General features: G+C 45.2%; 1 protein-coding gene across 1 annotated transcript in view; it reads left to right on the plus strand.

Moving 5' to 3' along the window:
* Window positions 1-10,489: 10,489 nt before the first annotated feature.
* The window catches only part of LOC311100081 (cysteine/serine-rich nuclear protein 1-like), a 29,134-nt gene continuing 19,017 nt past the window's right edge, over window positions 10,490-20,606 (plus strand). Inside the window, exon 1 of the mRNA XM_084140827.1 lies at window positions 10,490-10,666. The gene's annotated coding sequence lies outside the window, so the exon portion shown is untranslated. The remainder of the gene's footprint in view (window positions 10,667-20,606) is intronic.

Genomic DNA, 20,606 nt, shown 5'->3' on the forward strand with positions numbered 1-20,606 from the left:
AATGTAATGCTAAAAAATAGGTGGGGAAAAAATAATCGCTGGTTCGCAGTGAAATAAAGTAATGCTCCCTGTACTTTCAATGTAATTTTTTTACCGCAAAAGGTGGGTAATCGCTCCACCTGTTCCCCGGGCCCAATAACAAAGCTCCGTGTGTTCTATGTTGTTGTCCCCTACCAAAGATACAGGAAGGAGATGTCAACAGGAAGTCTAGACAACAAACACCTTTATTAGACAACCAGCAACTTCACATCTCTGACTCCACTCTCCACTCTCCTCTGCCTGTGTCTATTTAAAGGAAGAGCTGCACTATAATTACAGTAATATTCCATGACTACATACTACTATTTTGCACTGTGGCCTATTTATTGCCTTACCTCCATAACTTGCTACATTTGCACACACTGTATATATATATTTTCTGTTGTATTTTTTGACTTTATGTTTTGTTTTACCCCATATGTAACTCTGTGTTGTTGTTTTTATCGCACTTCTTTGCTTTATCTTGGCCAGGTCGCAGTTGTAAATGAGAAACTTGTTCTCAACTGGCTTACCTGGTTAAATAAAGGTTAAATAAAGAAAATAAATAATACTACATACTTTACTATTCTCTCTGACTTTGAAATGTGATTTCTGTGAAAACAGAAATGAGGAAGTGTTTGGTTTTGAAGAGAAACTTGGCAGTGTGTGTGTGTGTGCGTGTTCGTGTTTGAGTTTGAGTTTATTTTTACAGGGACAGTGCACATTAATCAACGTTTCAGTAAAAGTGCCGGTTTTTAGCCAGCCGGCTAATTTTCAACCGCAGTCCCTGGGCAGGTTATTAAAAACAATTACAATATGGACAATAACAACATAGAACAAGACATAGCATACAGACATAGCAACATAGGACAAACAAGACGTAGCATACAGACCGAGCAACATAGAACAAAAAGCAGCAAGACAAAATTCATAAAAGCAACAAAATGTTTCCACACCTCACAAGTTACAGACAACAGACATGGAAAGCGGCAACACACAGCTAGGGACCATGTTCACAAATCTGATTGACCTTTAGCCATGTCTTCAAGCATTTTGTGAAAGTGTGATATGTGGTGCAGTTGTGTGTGTCTGATGGCAGTGTATTCCAGACATGGGAAGCTCTCACAGAAAAAGCAGATTTACTAAAGGTGCTTTTCCTTAGGGGAACTACACAGTCACCTCTCATGGCAGACCTTGTGGATCTGCTGCCATATGTTTGGTTTTTTCTGTTTAACAAAAATACTGAGTGGAGGGGGAGCCAAGCCATTTAGGATCTTGAATACAAGACATGCATCGGTGTATTGCACAAGATTTTCCCAACTCAGGAGCTCATGCTTTCTAAGGATGTGACAGTGATGATGGCTATTGGGCTTCCTATCAAGCACTTTGAGAGCCTGTTTGTAGACAGACTGAATAGGTCTTACTGTTGTACAGCAAGCTTGGGCCCAACTAGTCAAGCAGTATGTTAAGTGGGGGAGTATCATAGATTTGAAGTACAGTTTTGCTACCTCTGTAGTCAAACAATTTCGTATAAATCGGAAATTAGCTAGGTTGAATTTGGTTATTTGAATTACCTTTTTCACATGCTTTTTAAAAGAGAGGTTGGAATCAAGTATGATGCCAAGGTACTTAAAATCAGATACCCCCTGTGAGCCAGGTTTGCATACGGTGGCCTCTCTCAATAGCAAGGCTATGCTCACTGAGTCTGTACATTTGTAAATGTTTTATTTTACCTTTATTTAACTAGGCAAGTCAGTTAAGAACAAATTCTTATTTACAATGACGGCCTACCAAAAGGCAAAAGGCCTCCTCCAGGGACGGGGGCTGGGATTAAAAATAAATATATAGGACAAAACACACATCACGACAAGAGAGACGCCACAACACTACATAAAGAGAGACACCACAACACTACATAAAGAGAGACGCCACAACACTACATAAAGAGAGACACCACAACACTACATAAAGAGAGACACCACAACACTACATAAAGAGAGACACCACAACACTACATAAAGAGAGACACCACAACACTACATAAAGAGAGACACCACAACACTACATAAAGAGAGACACCACAACACTACATAAAGAGAGACGCCACAACACTACATAAAGAGAGACGCCACAACACTACATAAAGAGAGACACCACAACACTACATAAAGAGAGACACCACAACACTACATAAAGAGACACCACAACACTACATAAAGAGAGACCACAACACTACATAAAGAGAGACACCACAACACTACATAAAGAGAGACACCACAACACTACATAAAGAGAGACGCCACAACACTACATAAAGAGAGACGCCACAACACTACATAAAGAGAGACGCCACAACACTACATACAGAGAGACACCACAACACTACATACAGAGAGACACCACAACACTACATAAAGAGAGACACCACAACACTACATAAAGAGAGACGCCACAACACTACATAAAGAGAGACACCACAACACTACATAAAGAGAGACACCACAACACTACATAAAGAGAGACGCCACAACACTACATAAAGAGAGACACCACAACACTACATAAAGAGAGACGCCACAACACTACATAAAGAGAGACACCACAACACTACATAAAGAGAGACGCCACAACACTACATAAAGAGAGACGCCACAACACTACATAAAGAGAGATGCCACAACACTTCATAAAGAGAGACACCACAACACTACATAAAGAGATACAACACTACATAAAGAGAGACACCACAACACTACATAAAGAGAGACACCACAACACTACATAAACAGAGACACCACAACACTACATAAAGAGAGACACCACAACACTACATAAAGAGAGACACCACAACACTACATAAACAGAGACACCACAACACTACATAAAGAGAGACCTAAGAAAACAACATAGCATGGCAGCAACACATGTTGTCACAGACTTATATCTGCTTTCCACCTGTTGTCAGAGTCTTCTACCTGTTGTCAGTCTTCTACCTGTTGTCAGAGTATTCTACCTGTTGTCAGAGACTTCTACCTGTTGTCAGGGTCTTCTACCTGTTGTCAGAGTCTTCTACCTGTTGTCAGAGTCTTCTACCTGTTGTCAGGGTCTTCTACCTGTTGTCAGGGTCTTCTACCTGTTGTCAGGGTCTTCTACCTGTTGTCAGTCTTCTACCTTTTGTCAGAGTCTTCTACCTGTTGTCAGAGACTTCTACCTGTTGTCAGAATCTTCTACCTGTTGTCAGTATTCTACCTGTTGTCAGAATCTTCTACCTGTTGTCAGAGTCTTCTACCTGTTGTCAGAGTCTTCTACCTGTTGTCAGGGTCTTCTACCTGTTGTCAGAGTCTTCTACCTGTTGTCAGAGTCTTCTACCTGTTGTCAGGGTCTTCTACCTGTTGTCAGAGTCTTCTACCTGTTGTCAGTCTTCTACCTGTTGTCAGGATCTTCTACCTGTTGTCAGGGTCTTCTACCTGTTGTCAGAGTCTTCTACCTGTTGTCAGAGTCTTCTACCTGTTGTCAGAGTCTTCTACCTGTTGTCAGAGTCTTCTACCTGTTGTCAGTCTTCTACCTGTTGTCAGAGTCTTCTACCTGTTGTCAGTCTTCTACCTGTTGTCAGAGTCTTCTACCTGTTGTCAGAGTCTTCTACCTGTTGTCAGTCTTCTACCTGTTGTCAGGGTCTTCTACCTGTTGTCAGAGTCTTCTACCTGTTGTCAGGGTCTTCTACCTGTTGTCAGTCTTCTACCTGTTGTCAGAGTCTTCTACCTGTTGTCAGTCTTCTACCTGTTGTCAGAGTCTTCTACCTGTTGTCAGAGTCTTCTACCTGTTGTCAGTCTTCTACCTGTTGTCAGAGTCTTCTACCTGTTGTCAGGGTCTTCTACCTGTTGTCAGGGTCTTCTACCTGTTGTCAGAGTCTTCTACCTGTTGTCAGAGTCTTCTACCTGTTGTCAGTATTCTACCTGTTGTCAGAGTCTTCTACCTGTTGTCAGAGTCTTCTACCTGTTGTCAGAGTCTTCTACCTGTTGTCAGGAAATTCTACCTGTTGTCAGAGTCTTCTACCTGTTGTCAGAGTTTTCTACCTGTTGTCAGGGTCTTCTACCTGTTGTCAGTCTTCTACCTGTTGTCATAGTCTTCTACCTGTTGTCAGAGTCTTCTACCTGTTGTCAGGGTCTTCTACCTGTTGTCAGTCTTCTACCTGTTGTCAGTCTTCTACCTGTTGTCAGAGTCTTCTACCTGTTGTCAGGTCCTTCTACCTGTTGTCAGTCTTCTACCTGTTGTCAGGGTCTTCTACCTGTTGTCAGTCTTCTACCTGTTGTCAGAGTCTTCTACCTGTTGTCAGAGTCTTCTACCTGTTGTCAGAGACTTCTACCTGTTGCCAGAGTCTTCTACCTGTTGTCAGAGTCTTCTACCTGTTGTCATAGTCTTCTACCTGTTGTCAGGGTCTTCTACCTGTTGTCAGAGTCTTCTACCTGTTGTCAGGAAATTCTACCTGTTGTCAGAGTCTTCTACCTGTTGTCAGAGTTTTCTACCTGTTGTCAGGGTCTTCTACCTGTTGTCAGTCTTCTACCTGTTGTCATAGTCTTCTACCTGTTGTCAGAGTCTTCTACCTGTTGTCAGGGTCTTCTACCTGTTGTCAGTCTTCTACCTGTTGTCAGTCTTCTACCTGTTGTCAGAGTCTTCTACCTGTTGTCAGGTCCTTCTACCTGTTGTCAGTCTTCTACCTGTTGTCAGGGTCTTCTACCTGTTGTCAGTCTTCTACCTGTTGTCAGAGTCTTCTACCTGTTGTCAGAGTCTTCTACCTGTTGTCAGAGACTTCTACCTGTTGCCAGAGTCTTCTACCTGTTGTCAGAGTCTTCTACCTGTTGTCAGAGACTTCTACCTGTTGTCAGAGTCTTCTACCTGTTGTCATAGTCTTCTACCTGTTGTCAGAGTCTTCTACCTGTTGTCAGGGTCTTCTACCTGTTGTCAGAGACTTCTACCTGTTGTCAGAGTCTTCTACCTGTTGTCAGTCTTCTACCTGTTGTCAGAGTCTTCTACCTGTTGTCAGAGTCTTCTACCTGTTGTCAGTCTTCTATCTGATGTGGCTCTGGTCAAATGTGGTGCTCTATATATGGAAAAGGGTGTGATTTGAGACAAGTGACCAGCTGTCTGCTAGTGTTGTCCTCCTCAGGGACATCTGCAGCTATCAATCTGTTACAGTGGGGGAAAAAGTCTTTAGTCAGCCACCAATTGTGCAAGTTCTCCCACTTAAAAAGATGAGAGAGGCCTGTAATTTTCATCATAGGTAAACGTCAACTATGACAGACAAAATGAGATTTTTTTTTCCAGAAAATCACATTGTAGGATTTTTTATGCATTTATTTGCAAATTATGGTGGAAAATAAGTATTTGGTCAATAACAAAAGTTTCTCAATACTTTGTTATATACCCTTTGTTGGCAATGACACAGGTGAAACGTTTTCTGTAAGTCTTCACAAGGTTTTCACACACTGTTGCTGGTATTTTGGCCCATTCTTCCATGCAGATCTCCTCTAGAGCAGTGATGTTTTGGGGCTGTCACTGGGCAACACGGACTTTCAACTCCCTCCAAAGATTTTCTATGGGGTTGAGATCTGGAGACTGGCTAGGCCACTCCAGGACCTTGAAATGCTTCTTACGAAGCCACTCCTTCGTTGCCCGGGCGATGTGTTTGGGATCATTGTCATGCTGAAAGACCCAGCCACGTTTCATCTTCAATGCCCTTGCTGATGGAAGGAGGTTTTCACTCAAAATCTCACGATACATGGCCCCATTCATTCTTTCCTTTACACGGATCAGTCGTCCTGGTTCGTTTGCAGAAAAACAGCCCCAAAGCATGATGTTTCCACCCCCATGCTTCACAGTAGGTATGGTGTTCTTTGGATGCAACTCAGCATTCTTTGTCCTCCAAACACGACGAGCTGAGTTTTTACCAAAATGTTCTATTTTGGTTTCATCTGACCATATGACATTCTCCCAATCCTCTTCTGGATCATCCAAATGCACTCTAGCAAACTTCAGACGGGCCTGAACATGTACTGGCTTAAGCAGGGGGACACGTCTCGCACTGCAGGATTTGAGTCCCTGGCGGCGTAGTGTGTTACTGATGGTAGGCTTTGTTACTTTGGTCCCAGCTCTCTGCAGGTCATTCACTAGATCCCCCCGTGTGGTTCTGGGATTTTTGCTCACCGTTCTTGTGATAATTCTGAACCCACGGGGTGAGATCTTGCGTGGAGCCCCAGATCGAGGGAGATTATCAGTGGTCTTGTATGTCTTCCATTTCCTAATAATTGCTCCCACAGTTGATTTCTTCAAACCAAGCTGCTTACCTATTGCAGATTCAGTCTTCCCAGCCTGGTGCAGGTCTACAATTTTGTTTCTGGTGTCCTTTGACAGCTCTTTGGTCTTGGCCATAGTGGAGTTTGGAGTGTGACTGTTTGAGGTTGTGGACAGGTGTCTTTTATACTGATAACAAGTTCAAACAGGTGCCATTAATACAGGTAACGAGTGGAGGACAGAGGAGCCTCTTAAAGAAGAAGTTACAGGTCTGTGAGAGCCAGAAATAATGCTTGTTTGTAGGTGACCAAATACTTATTTTCCACTATAATTCTCTCTCTCTCTCTCTTGTGCTCTTGGCCAACTATTTGGCACACACTTTAAAGAGAATGGCTCTAATGAATTCAGGCCTCCTCCTCCTCCTGTTCCTCCCCCCTCCTCCCCGTCTCCTCCTACTGTTCCTCCCCCCTCCTCCCCATCTCCTCCTCCTGTCCCCCCCCCCCTCCTCCCCGTCTCCTCCTCCTCCTGTCCCTCCACCCCCCCTCCTCCCCGTCTCCTCCTCCTGTTCCTCCCCATCTCCTCCCCGTCTCCTCCCCCGTTCCTCCTCCCCCTGTTCCCCCCCCCTCCTCCCCGTCTCCTCCCCCTGTGCCTCCCCCCTCCTCCCCGTCTCCTCCCCCTGTTTCTCCCCCCTCCTCCCCCCTCCTCCCCGTCTCCTCCCCCTGTTTCTCCCCCCTCCTCCTGTGCCTCCCCCCTCCTCCCCGTCTCCTCCCCCTGTTTCTCCCCCCTCCTCCCCCCTCCTCCCCGTCTCCTCCCCCTGTTCCTCCCCCCTCCTCCCCGTCTCCTCCCCCTGTTCCTCCCTCCCCGTCTCCTCCTCCTGTTCCTCCCCCCTCCTCCCCATCTCCTCCCCGTCTCCTCCCCATTCCTCCTCCCCGTCTCCTCCCCCTGTTCCTCCCCCCTCCTCCCCGTCTCCTCCTCCTGTTCCTCCCCCCTCCTCCCGTCTCCTCCTCCTGTGCCTCCCCCCTCCTCCCCGTCTCCTCCTCCTGTGCCTCCCCCCTCCTCCCCGTCTCCTCCACCTGTTCCTCCCCCCTCCTCCCCATCACCTCCCCGTCTCCTCCTCCTGTGCCTCCCCCCTCCTCCCCGTCTCCTCCTCCTGTTCCTCCCCCCTCCTCCCCGTCTCCTCCTCCTGTGCCTCCCCCCTCCTCCCCGTCTCCTCCTCCTGTTCCTCCCCCCTCCTCCCCGTCTCCTCCTCCTGTTCCTCCCCCCTCCTCCCCGTCTCCTCCTCCTGTGCCTCCCCCCTCCTCCCCGTCTCCTCCTCCTGTGCCTCCCCCCTCCTCCCCGTCTCCTCCACCTGTTCCTCCCCCCTCCTCCCCGTCTCCTCCTCCTGTGCCTCCCCCCTCCTCCCCGTCTCCTCCACCTGTTCCTCCCCCCTCCTCCCCGTCTCCTCCTCCTGTGCCTCCCCCCTCCTCCCCGTCTCCTCCTCCTGTGCCTCCCCCCTCCTCCCCGTCTCCTCCTCCTGTGCCTCCCCCCTCCTCCCCGTCTCCTCCTCCTGTTCCTCCCCCCTCCTCCCCGTCTCCTCCCCCCTCCTCCCCCCTCCTCCCCGTCTCCTCCTCCTGTGCCTCCCCCCTCCTCCCCGTCTCCTCCTCCTGTGCCTCCCCCCTCCTCCCCGTCTCCTCCACCTGTTCCTCCCCCCTCCTCCCCCCTCCTCCCCATCTCCTCCCCGTCTCCTCCTCCTGTGCCTCCCCCCTCCTCCCCGTCTCCTCCTCCTGTGCCTCCCCCCTCCTCCCCGTCTCCTCCTCCTGTTCCTCCCCCCTCCTCCCCGTCTCCTCCTCCTGTGCCTCCCCCCTCCTCCCCGTCTCCTCCTCCTGTTCCTCCCCCCTCCTCCCCGTCTCCTCCTCCTGTGCCTCCCCCCTCCTCCCCGTCTCCTCCTCCTGTGCCTCCCCCCTCCTCCCCGTCTCCTCCTCCTGTGCCTCCCCCCTCCTCCCCGTCTCCTCCTCCTGTGCCTCCCCCCTCCTCCCCGTCTCCTCCTCCTGTGCCTCCCCCCTCCTCCCCGTCTCCTCCTCCTGTGCCTCCCCCCTCCTCCCCGTCTCCTCCACCTGTTCCTCCCCCCTCCTTACACTCTGCAACACAGCTCCTTTTCTTGGAAGGCGAAGGAAAACATTTGTGAGTTTATCAAAAAGAGGGATTCTGTGGGACAGGAGACTTCAAAGAGATAGAGTAGAGACCAGTCAGAGCCTCAGCCCTCAGCCCTCAGCCCTCAGCCCTCAGCCCTCTGCCCTCTGCCCTCTGCCCTCTGCCCTCAGCCCTCAGCTCTCAGCCCTCAGCCCTCTGCCCTCTGCCCTCTGCCCTCTGCCCTCAGCCCTCAGCCCTCAGCCCTCTGCCCTCTGCCCTCTGCCCTCTGCCCTCTGCCCTCTGCCCTCTGCCCTCTGCCCTCAGCCCTCAGCCCGGCCCGGCTGTATCCTGTTGACCTGAGTCCAGGGCTCCTCATTAAAACAACCAGTGATTTAATAAACAACTAATTAGCTGTAGGCCCAACACAGTTCTACAGAGATGACAGTCAGTGAACTAAATGTCTCCTAAGGTTTAATTACTCTGTGTTTCACTGTTATATAACGGGTGTCAGTCTGCAGCAAGAGAGACTCTGCTCTGTTTATATAACCATGGGAACAAAGTCAACCTGTGTTACTGGGGATCTGTTCATTCACAGATTAAACAGCCATAACTGAACCACTGAACCTCAGTTAGAGATTAAACAGCCATAACTGAACCACTGAACCTCAGTTAGAGATTAAACAGCCATAACTGAACCACTGAACCTCAGTTACAGATTAAACAGCCATAACTGAACCACTGAACCTCAGTTACAGATTAAACAGCCATAACTGAACCACTGAACCTCAGTTACAGATTAAACAGCCATAACTGAACCACTGAACCTCAGTTAGAGATTAAACAGCCATAACTGAACCACTGAACCTCAGTTACAGATTAAACAGCCATAACTGAACCACTGAACCTCAGTTAGAGATTAAACAGCCATAACTGAACCACTGAACCTCAGTTACAGATTAAACAGCCATAACTGAACCACTGAACCTCAGTTACAGATTAAACAGCCATAACTGAACCACTGAACCTCAGTTAGAGATTAAACAGCCATAACTGAACCACTGAACCTCAGTTAGAGATTAAACAGCCATAACAAAACTGAACCTCAGTTACATTTTAGTCATTTAGCAGATGCTCTTATCCAGAGCAATTTATAGTTAGTGCATACACTATTTTTTTTATACTGGCCCCCCGTGGGAATCAAACCCGCAACCCTGGCGTTGCAAACACCATGCTCTACCAACTGAGCTACATCCCTGCCGGCCATTCCCTCCCCTACCCTGGACCAATTGTGCGCCGCTGGATTCGAACCAGGATCTCTAGTGGCACAGTGCCTTAGACCACTGCGCCACTCGGGAGTTAGAGAATAAACAGCCATAACAACACTGAACCTCTGTTAGAGATTAAACAGCCATAACATAACTGAACCTCAGTTAGAGATTAAACAGCCATAACATAACTGAACCTCAGTTAGAGATTAAACAGCCATAACATAACTGAACCTCAGTTAGAGATTAAACAGCCATAACAAAACTGAACCTCTGTTAGAGATTAAACAGCCATAACAACACTGAACGTCTCTCTCTCTCTCTCTCTCTGTCTCTCTCTCTGTCTCTCTCTGTGTGTGTGTGTGTGTGTGTGTGTGTGTGTGTGTGTGTGTGTGTGTGTGTGTGTGTGTTGTGTGTGTGTGTGTGTGTGACACACTTCTCCCTTAACTGGAACCCAGCAACACCCAGAGACGTGACGCTGATGACGTGCCAAGACAAATCACTGCTCAGGAGAAATCATTCTGAACTGGACACAATGAAATACATGTTCTATAGCCTACTCGTTCCATTGTACGCATACCATTTCTTGTCCTCAACACATCTCCATTAATTTGTGTTATGTACTTTAAATATTCATCCTCCACTATTTGTTTTATGTTCTACTGGCGGAATAGACAGTGGAAGTAAATGGTTTCGTTGAGTCACGAAGCTCTCGCTCCGTCTCGGAAGGCAGGAAGGAGCGTGGGCTGGCCAGTCTGTGTGTCACCGCCTGCGTCACTTGCCAGTAGGGAGTTCTCCAGTGACGAGGAGGCTGCGCTGCCGAGCAGTCTGCCACAGACAAGGGAAAGAAAGGTTTTGGCTGGTACGGACAGTGCTGTCTGCTACAATACAAACAAAAGCGAGCGGTCTGTTCGAGAATAAAGCGCAATTGTGTCGCTTGGATTATACATATTTTCTCTAATGGTGATCGGATACCTGGATTATTGGTGAGTAGCGGCACTGTTGGTTATTTAATACCGCCCTGTGTAATTTATGTTGTAAAAGCTTCGGGGTGGAGACAAGCCAAATAGTTAGGATGTTCTTTGCCCTATGTCACCATAGCAGAAACGGCAGTGGCGCTAATCATTTTTTCTCATGATATTTTGGATACATTGTTGCAGACGGGAATGTAGACCTAGACTAGACATTATAGAAAAAGCTATGGTATTGAAATATTACGATAATAGGGTATATAATGAAATGGTTCATTTAGTTCACGGTTGCGTTTGTTTGTATAAATCTGACGTGTCATCTCGGCTGAGTTGAGAGCTAATTTACAACTTTTTGGTTTTGTTTTAAACAAGTTTGTCGGTGTTTGGCCTTTAATAAACCAAGTGATTGCAACATATTACGTGCAGGACAGGTGAGGACAATACATTGGTATATTGTTTTCTGTTGAATATGACTAGATTTCATTTAAACTAGGCTGAGGGTTTTATAATGACATTCCAATATCCATGCACATGGTGGGCTATTATAGGCTAGTTGATTTAGGTGATTTTGTAGTTTTAATTATTATGGTTCCCCTACAGTGTGTTGAATAGTCTACATGTATTCCTTAGTTCGCCTCCAGTGGGCGAGCGTCTCTGTAAATCCCAAATCAAACGAAACGTGTTTTCTTTAGGAGCGTGTACACGCTGGAATGAGAAGGCGCTTAGTAGTGAAACACTTCTCCCAGCGTTAACGCCTTCAAAAGCGTCAATTTAACCGCTCACACACAAAAAAAATCATGCGTTTTTATGTTGTCTGGAAGGCTATTTTCAATGCATGTTTTTGGATAGTAATGTTTTGATGAGTGGAATGTATCACTGTATTTCGCACAGCAGCTGATGTAGTGTGTTTACTGCTGTGTGTGGTCGTCTCCAGCACGACCTCCCTGGATCATGTCAGGAGTCCTGTTCTCTACCAGCTAAATGATCCTTTGTTGACAGACATACCGCTGCATGTGAGCAAAATAATGGGGTTTTATTTCTGCATGTGCTGCAGGAGTCTGAGGTTCTATTGCACGGGGTAACTTTGTTTTGAATATTTAGTTTGTCACGTCATCATGAGCATTATTTGGCCTCTTCATTGTGGCTAAGGCAGTCCCCCTTTTGGCAATTTACTGAGCATCTAGAACTGCCTCAGAATTATTGATTTAATCATAATGGTGCAATATCGTTAATAATCATGCACCACAATTACAGTTCAGTGAACAGAGGTATTTTTTTTACAGCTTTTAATTGTGATAATCACCATTTATCATATTTTTATCACACAGCTTGTGTTTTGAACGTAGCAGCTATAAAATGAAGTGTGTTGAAACAGACACTCTCATTCACACACTGCATTAGAGCACAGATCATATTTGGCAGCTCTTCCACAGTAGGAGTCATCCTCATTTCCTGCCTCACCTAGTCTGTATCCCAAATGGCACCCTATGTAGTACCCTACTTTTGACCTGGGCCCATACATGTCTATATCGGTGGTGCTGAAGGAGCCAGGAAATGAGACAGATTATTTAAATAGCCACTTCCTGTGCACTGCGGCACACGTTTCACAACCACAGGAAACTGTTCAACTGACACACACACACACACCGCTCCTCAGCTGGGAGCGAGAGACTGCTATGTTCAGACAGCCCGTCTGTCCCTTGTAGATGTTGTTGGTCACAGAGAATGGCCCCGGCTTTGTGTCTGGAGAGGAGACAGGGATCGTGGGGTGGGGCGTGTGAGAGTGAGACGGGGGGGTTGTCTGTGGTAGCAGAGGGTTTCCATCTGACCACACACAGAGAGCGGGCTCCTGTCTCCAGGGAGTAGCTGTTAATAAGTGTTGATGAACAGAGGCTGTTGTCGGTGTTTGTTATCCCAAACACAGCAGATAGTTTCACACTTTAGTTCTGCTAACAGTCTTTCTCTTCTGTCATAGTATCCGTTTGTTTCCTCATCCCTGGGGCGAGTTTGGCTTCATGCAAATGTTTCAGACACTCAATGAAAATCAAATCCTACTGGTTTGATATGCATCTGCTATCCCAATCTATAAATATTATCATTGACTTTAAATAGACATGTAGTGAAAAAGCTTAGAGCAGCGGCAAGTGTCATCAGCCATCAGTGAAACGGTGACATATGAAGTGTTTTGACTGGCAACCTCTAAGCTAAACAGCTCTAGGGTTTGTCTAAATGTCCAGTAGACTGCACTACACTGCAAGTGATAGATAATGTCAAAAGCCGCACAGAAGTCCTAACAAAACAGCCCCCACAATCTTTTTATCATCAATTTCTCTCAGCCAATCATCAGTCATTTGTGTAAGTGCTGTGTTGTTGAATGTCCTTCCCTATAAGCGTGCTGAAAGTCTGTTGTCAATTTGTTTACTGTAAAATACTTTTCCCAAAAGTTTACTAAGGGTTGGTAACAGGCTGATTGGTCGGCTGTTTGAGCCAGTAAAGGGGGCTTTACTATTCTTGGGTAGGGGAATAACTTTTGCTTCCCGCCAGGCCTGAGGGCACACACTTTCTAGTAGGCTTAAATTGAAGATATGGCAAATAAGAGTGGCAATATCATCCGCTATTATCCTCAGTAATTTTCCATCCAAGTTGTCAGACCCCGGTGGCTTGTCATTGTTGATAGACAACAATAATTTTTCACCTCTTCCACACTTATTCAAAATTACAATGCTTGTCTTTCATAATTTGGTCAGATATATTTGGATGTGTAGTGTTAGCATTTCTTGCTGACATGTCATGCCTAAATTGGCTAATCTTGCCAATGAAAAAATCATTAAAGTAGTTGGCAATATCAGTTGGTTTTGTGATGAATGAGCCATCTGATTCAATGAATGATGGAGCTGAGTTTGCCTTTTTGCCCATATAACTATCATTCTTTATGTCATTTATCCTTGTTTCATAGTGTAGTTTCTTCTTTTTATTCATTTTTGTCACATGATTTCTCAATTTGCAGTACGTTTGCCAATCGGTTGTGCAGACAGACCTATTTGCCATTTATTTTGTCTCATCCCTCTCAACCATACATTTTTTCAATGCCTCATCAATCCACGGGGATTTAACAGTTTTTACAGTCATTTTTTCTTAATGGGTGCATGCTTATTAGTAACTCGGATAAGCAATTTCATAAATGTGGTGGCTCCTCATTACAGACCACGGAAATATTATTTACATAAACAACACAGGAATCACTACAGGACTTATTGTGTGACCTCTTATACACAATATTAGGCCCAGCCTTTGGAACTTTGGTTTTCCTAGATATGGCTACTATATTGTGATCACTACATCCAATGGATTTGGATTCTGTTTTCAAACAAATTCCTGCAGCGTTAGTAAAGATGTGATCAATACATGTTGATGATTTCATTCCTGTTCTGTTTGTAACTACCCTGGTAGGTTGATTGATAACCTGAACCAGGTTGCAGGCACTAGTTACAGTTTGAAGCTTTTTCTTGAGTGGGCAGCCTGATGAAAGCCAGTCAATATTTAAATCACCCAGAAAATATACCTCTCTTGATATCACATACATTATCAATCATTTCACACATGTTATCCAGATGCTGACTGTTAACCCTTGGTGGTCTATAGCAGCTTCCCACCAGAATGGGCTTTAGGTGAGGCAGATGAACCTGTAGCCATTTTACTTCAACAGTATTTAACATGAGATCCTCTCTAAGCTTTACAGGAATGTGGTTCTGAATATAAACAGCCACACCTCTACCTTTTGGCATTTCTGTATTTTCTGTAGATCTTATAACCATGTATTACTACCACTGTATCATCAACGGTATTATCTAAGTGAGTTTCAGAGATTGTCAGAATATGAATGTCATCTGTTACTAGCAAATTATTGATTTCATGAACCTGGTTTCTTAAGCTACATATGTTAACGTGGGCTATTTTTAACACTTTTCTGGGATGATTGAATGTTTTTCTTGCTTTACTGGGAAGCTTAGCAGAGGTAGACATACTCAAGTTATTTATGCTAGTACAGGATGAGCTGCACACAGTGGACTTCCTACTAGGGCACACCACCTCAGTGCTAACAGCATAACTCTGGTTCATAGACATATGATTAGATCAGCAGAGGCATTCAGGGCAGTTAGAGGAACATAAATTAGGTTACTTACATAGTATCTTCCAACTCCCCTGGGATAATGTACATTTGATGAAGCAGTATGACAACTCAGTGATATAGTGGTAGGGATTAGCTGAGCTGGGCTTGGGTCATTGATAAGTCATTGTCTCAACGCAGCCTTATAATCCTGTGAAAGGATCCAGGAACCGAAATTACTTGGGTGGATCCCATCCTCCTTATAATACGAGCTTTGCTTCTAGAAGGTATCAAAATTGTCAATAAATGTTACACCCACAGAGCTGCAATAGTCTCGTAGCCAGTTATGGAGGGCTAAAAGTCTGCTGAACCGTTCAATGCCACGATTTATGGAGGGCAGAGGGCCAGATATTATGGGGTGTTTGGGGCAGAGGGCCAGATATTATGGGGCGTTTGTTGGTGTCAAGTAGTGACCCAATCAGTTCTTTAAAATCCATCTTCAGCTTTTCTGAGCTGCCCTTCATAATGTCATTTGACCCCACATGAACCATGACAGTATCAGCCCCCGGTGACTGACTCACAGCCTCGGGAAGCAACCTGGTGATATCCTGAACTTTTGCCCCAGGTAAAGATATGTGCCTCACCATCGAACTCACTATCACAATAGCCGGAATGATCCGGCCTCGGTCGTGTCTCAAAGCTGATTGCGAGGCCAGAGCCACAGAACTCACCTGAGAAGAGGGCTGCTGAGACTCCGTCTGCGTACAGGCCACAACAGCCAAAGGGACAGAGCTCTGATCCAGAGAGCACGGCCCAGCGGAGGGGGGGCTGCAGTGATCCATGTCGCAGATTATACACTTAATAGCATGTGAGTCCCCAGCAGATTCAAATGAGTTTTCACTGCTGAACGGTGACAGTCCAAGGGAACAAACATTTCCCGGTGCCGCCGGGGACTTAGATGATCCCTCCATGTTCGCGGACGCCCCCACCAGCGCCTCGCACAACTGTGTTGTTGTCTGTCTCTCGTTGAATGTAGAGGGCGAGAGAGAAGCGCAGGGGGGCGGGTGACGTCTGGGTCGGTTGTCAGCGGCAGGTCCTTGCCACGCACCAGTCCGGCTGCATGTTATAGCCTCTCAGAGCTGTGTCGGGCGTGTCCCCAGTGTCGAGGTTTTGTTGTATCGACCATGTCTTTGCAATATTTTGGCGCAGGAAATAAAATGAGACGACTTCCCTATGCAACAGAAATAGACAGAGAGAGAGTGTCACCCTGCCAAATGGGGGAATTCCTGTGGCATCTGAGACAGCACATTATGTCTAAATCAGTCCCTGAAAAAATGCATTGGAACTGACTTCGATGTCCAAAGTTGAGTTTGAGAAACACAACCCAGTCCTGATCCAGGTTAACAGAAACGGAAACCCAGTCCTGATCCAGTTTAACAGAGACAGAAACCCAGTCCTGATCCAGTTTAACAGAGACAGAAACTCAGTCCTGATCCAGGTTAACAGAGATGGAAACCCAGTCCTGATCCAGTTTAACAGAGATGGAAACCCAGTCCTGATTCAGTTTAACAGAGACGGAAACCCAGTCCTGATCCAGTTTAACAGAAACGGAAACCCAGTCCTGATCCAGTTTAACAGAAACGGAAACCCAGTCCTGATCCAGTTTAACAGAGATGGAAACCCAGTCCTGATCCAGTTTAACAGAGACGGAAACCCAGTCCTGATCCAGTTTAACAGAGACGGAAACCCAGTCCTGATCCAGTTTAACAGAGACAGAAACACAGTCCTGATCCAGTTTAACAGATACATTATTCTGTTGAGCACTACTTTTATTTAAATCAACAAGTTATGACAGAAGAGAAGCTGCATGTATCTAACTATAGTTGACAAACAAATGGCCTACCAAATGTCGGAAATGATGAGCAGACTTGTCTAAATTAGGGGTGAAAGGAGCCTAAGCCAGCAGGCTATACGGTCCAGAACGGAGTATGAGCAAAATAAATGATTAGGGAATTATTATGGTGGATCGAACTGCACGGGTATAGCCTGCTTTTTGAAGTGATTTGTTTGTCAAATAGATGAAAACATCACACAACACCCATGATATGCGAAACTGAGCCTGCGCAGACCATGAAAAACAACAGTAAACAGAATACTTGAGTATCCCAAAATAATGAACAGGATATCGGTGTGCATGTTAACGTGGTCATTGAGTCCAGGCCGTGCTGCAGTCTGTCCCTGGCCCCCCGGCTGGCTGCAGGGAGGGATTAACCTCCAGCCGTTGTTTCTGCTCGATGAACACGATGAACTAATCAGTGTCAGGTAAACTCACTGCAGTCACTCAGTCAGGAGACATGACCCACTTCTGAAAACATGGGTCTGTTCTCGTTCTTCCTCCCACTCCTCCCCCCGCTCTGTCTCCCCCAGGGCTCATTCACGGCGGTGATGGGAAAATGTAAGGTGAGACCATGTGTCCTGATTAGAATTAGTGGTGTAGTGTTGGAAACCGAGTGTTGACTAGAGTGGACCAGACAGGCAACCACAACCAGGTGTTTTCTAATGCAGCTCAATGCAAATTAAAGTATCATGGTTGGAGAGGAGTGGAGAGGAAATCATCGAGGGGCCATTTACTAACTCAAATGAGCCGACTGAAACAATCGTAGAGCTCTAACTGTACAAAGACGTCATTCACACATTCAAGTGATCACCTTTGTTCACAGATATGGGATCCAGAATATGCTAATCTATTGCAAGGTGTGTCACTCATGCTTCATTCACCTGCTGGTCAGGGCACCACAAGACAGTATCTCTAGGAATGTTGTCTTGCTTCCTTCAGAAACTACACCTCCAGAACAATGCTCTGGTCAGCCTCCTGCCCTTGCATTTTGTCTCCATGTTGTCACATTTAAACACTCCTGTTAAATGTCTCATAGCACATCATGCCTGCTGGCAAAGTGGCTCTTTTATTTAGTAGTTGTTGCAGTGCCAACGTTGTGTAATTCAGCCAGATAACAGTCCAGAGGCCAGGCATGCTAGTCATTGGAGGATTGGTGGACTGGAGTGAGTGATCTTGATCTGGTGACCGTGAGAGTTTAGGCTGTTGGCAGAGCCCTTCTTGTCTCTAGGACTGATTTATTAAAGACACTGCTGCTATTTTATAAGGGTGGTGAGGGTTTAGGGCTTCATATTTTAAATCGGCAGCATCTGGAGTTATCTGGAGTTATGTCAACTACTGTAAACTACTACACCACACTACTGTAAACTACTACACCACACTACTGTATACTACTACACCACACTACTGTATACTACTACACCACACTACTGTAAACTACTGTATACTACTACTGTATACTACTACACCACACTACTGTATACTACTGTATACTACTACACCACACTACTGTATACTACTACACCACACTACTGTATACTACTGTATACTACTACACCACACTACTGTATACTACTGTATACTACTACACCACACTACTGTATACTACTACACCACACTACTGTATACTACTGTATACTACTACACCACACTACTGTATACTACTACACCACACTACTGTATACTACTGCACCACACCACTGTATACTACTACACCACACTACTGTAAACTACTACACCATGCTACTGTATACTACTACACCACACTACTGTAAACTACTACACCATACTACTGTATACTACTGTATACTACTACACCATACTACTGTATACTACTACACCACACTACTGTATACTACTACACCCCACTACTGTATACTACTGTATACTACTACACCATACTACTGTATACTACTACACCACACTACTGTATACTACTACACCACAGTACTGTATACTACTACACCACACTCCTGTATACTACTACACCACACTACTGTATACTACTACACCACACTACTGTAATCTACTGTATACTACTACACCACACTACTGTATACTACTACACCCCACTACTGTATACTACTGTATACTATTACACCACACTCCTGTATACTACTACACCACACTACTGTATACTACTACACCACACTACTGTAATCTACTGTATACTAATACACCATACTACTGTAAACTACTACACCATGCTACTGTATACTACTACACCACACTACTGTATACTACTCCACCACAGTACTGTATACTACTACACCACACTCCTGTATACTACTGTATACTACTACACCACACTACTGTATACTACTGTATACTACTACACCACACTACTGTATACTACTACACCATACCACTGTATACTACTACACCACACTACTGTATACTACTGTATACTACTACACCACACTACTGTATACTACTACACCATACCACTGTATACTACTACACCACACTACTGTATACTACTGTATACTACTACACCACACTACTGTATACTACTACACCACACTACTGTATACTACTGTATACTACTACACCACACTACTGTATACTACTACACCACACTACTGTATACTACTGTATACTACTACACCATACTACTGTATACTACTACACCACACTACTGTATACTACTACACCACACTACTGTATACTACTACACCATACTACTGTATACTACTACACCACACTACTGTATACTACTACACCACACTACTGTATACTACTGTATACTACTACACCACACTACTGTATACTACTACACCACACTACTGTATACTACTGTATACTACTACACCATACTACTGTATACTACTACACCACACTACTGTATACTACTACACCACACTACTGTATACTACTACACCATACTACTGTATACTACTACACCACACTACTGTATACTACTGTATACTACTACACCACACTACTGTATACTACTACACCACACTACTGTATACTACTACACCACACTACTGTATACTACTACACCACACTACTGTATACTACTACACCACACTACTGTATACTACTACACCACACTACTGTATACTACTACACCACACTACTGTATACTACTACACCATACTACTGTATACTACTACACCATGCTACTAGGGCCTGTATATATACTTACTCCTACACTTCAGGGCTTGTAAACATGGCAAAACAACCATTCCTGGACCTGACTCCAGAAGCAAGCCACTGATGGACAGAACCAGGACCTGACTCCAGAAGCAAGCCACTGATGGACAGTACCAGAAAATATGTTCTATTGATTCTGTTTCCTCGTGGCAGAGTCTGCACAAGGCTGACTGTTCAATGCCCCATACAGTGGGGAAAAAAAGTCTTTAGTCAGCCACCAATTGTGCAAGTTCTCCCACTTAAAAAGATGAGAGAGGCCTGTAATTTTCATCATAGGTACAGTGGGGGGAAAAAAGTATTTAGTCAGCCACCAATTGTGCATGTTCTCCCACTTAAAAAGATGAGAGAGGCCTGTAATTTTCATCATAGGTACACGTCAACTATGACAGACAAAATGAGAAAGAAAAATCCAGAAAATCACATTGTAGGATTTTTAATGAATTTATTTGCAAATTATGGTGGAAAATAAGTATTTGGTCAATAACAAAAGTTTCTCAATACTTTGTTATATACCCTTTGTTGGCAATGACACAGGTCAAACGTTTTCTGTAAGTCTTCACAAGGTTTTCACACACTGTTGCTGGTATTTTGGCCCATTCCTCCATGCAGATCTCCTCAAGAGCAGTGGCCAAGACCAAAGAACTGTCAAAGGACACCAGAAACAAAATTGTAGACCTGCACCAGGCTGGGAAGACTGAATCTGCAATAGGTAAGCAGCTTGGTTTGAAGAAATCAACTGTGGGAGCAATTATTAGGAAATGGAAGACATACAAGACCACTGATAATCTCCCTCG

The sequence above is a fragment of the Coregonus lavaretus genome, assembly GCF_964263955.1.
Source record: "Coregonus lavaretus genome assembly, chromosome: 2".
In the NCBI taxonomy this organism is placed as follows: domain Eukaryota; kingdom Metazoa; phylum Chordata; class Actinopteri; order Salmoniformes; family Salmonidae; genus Coregonus; species Coregonus lavaretus.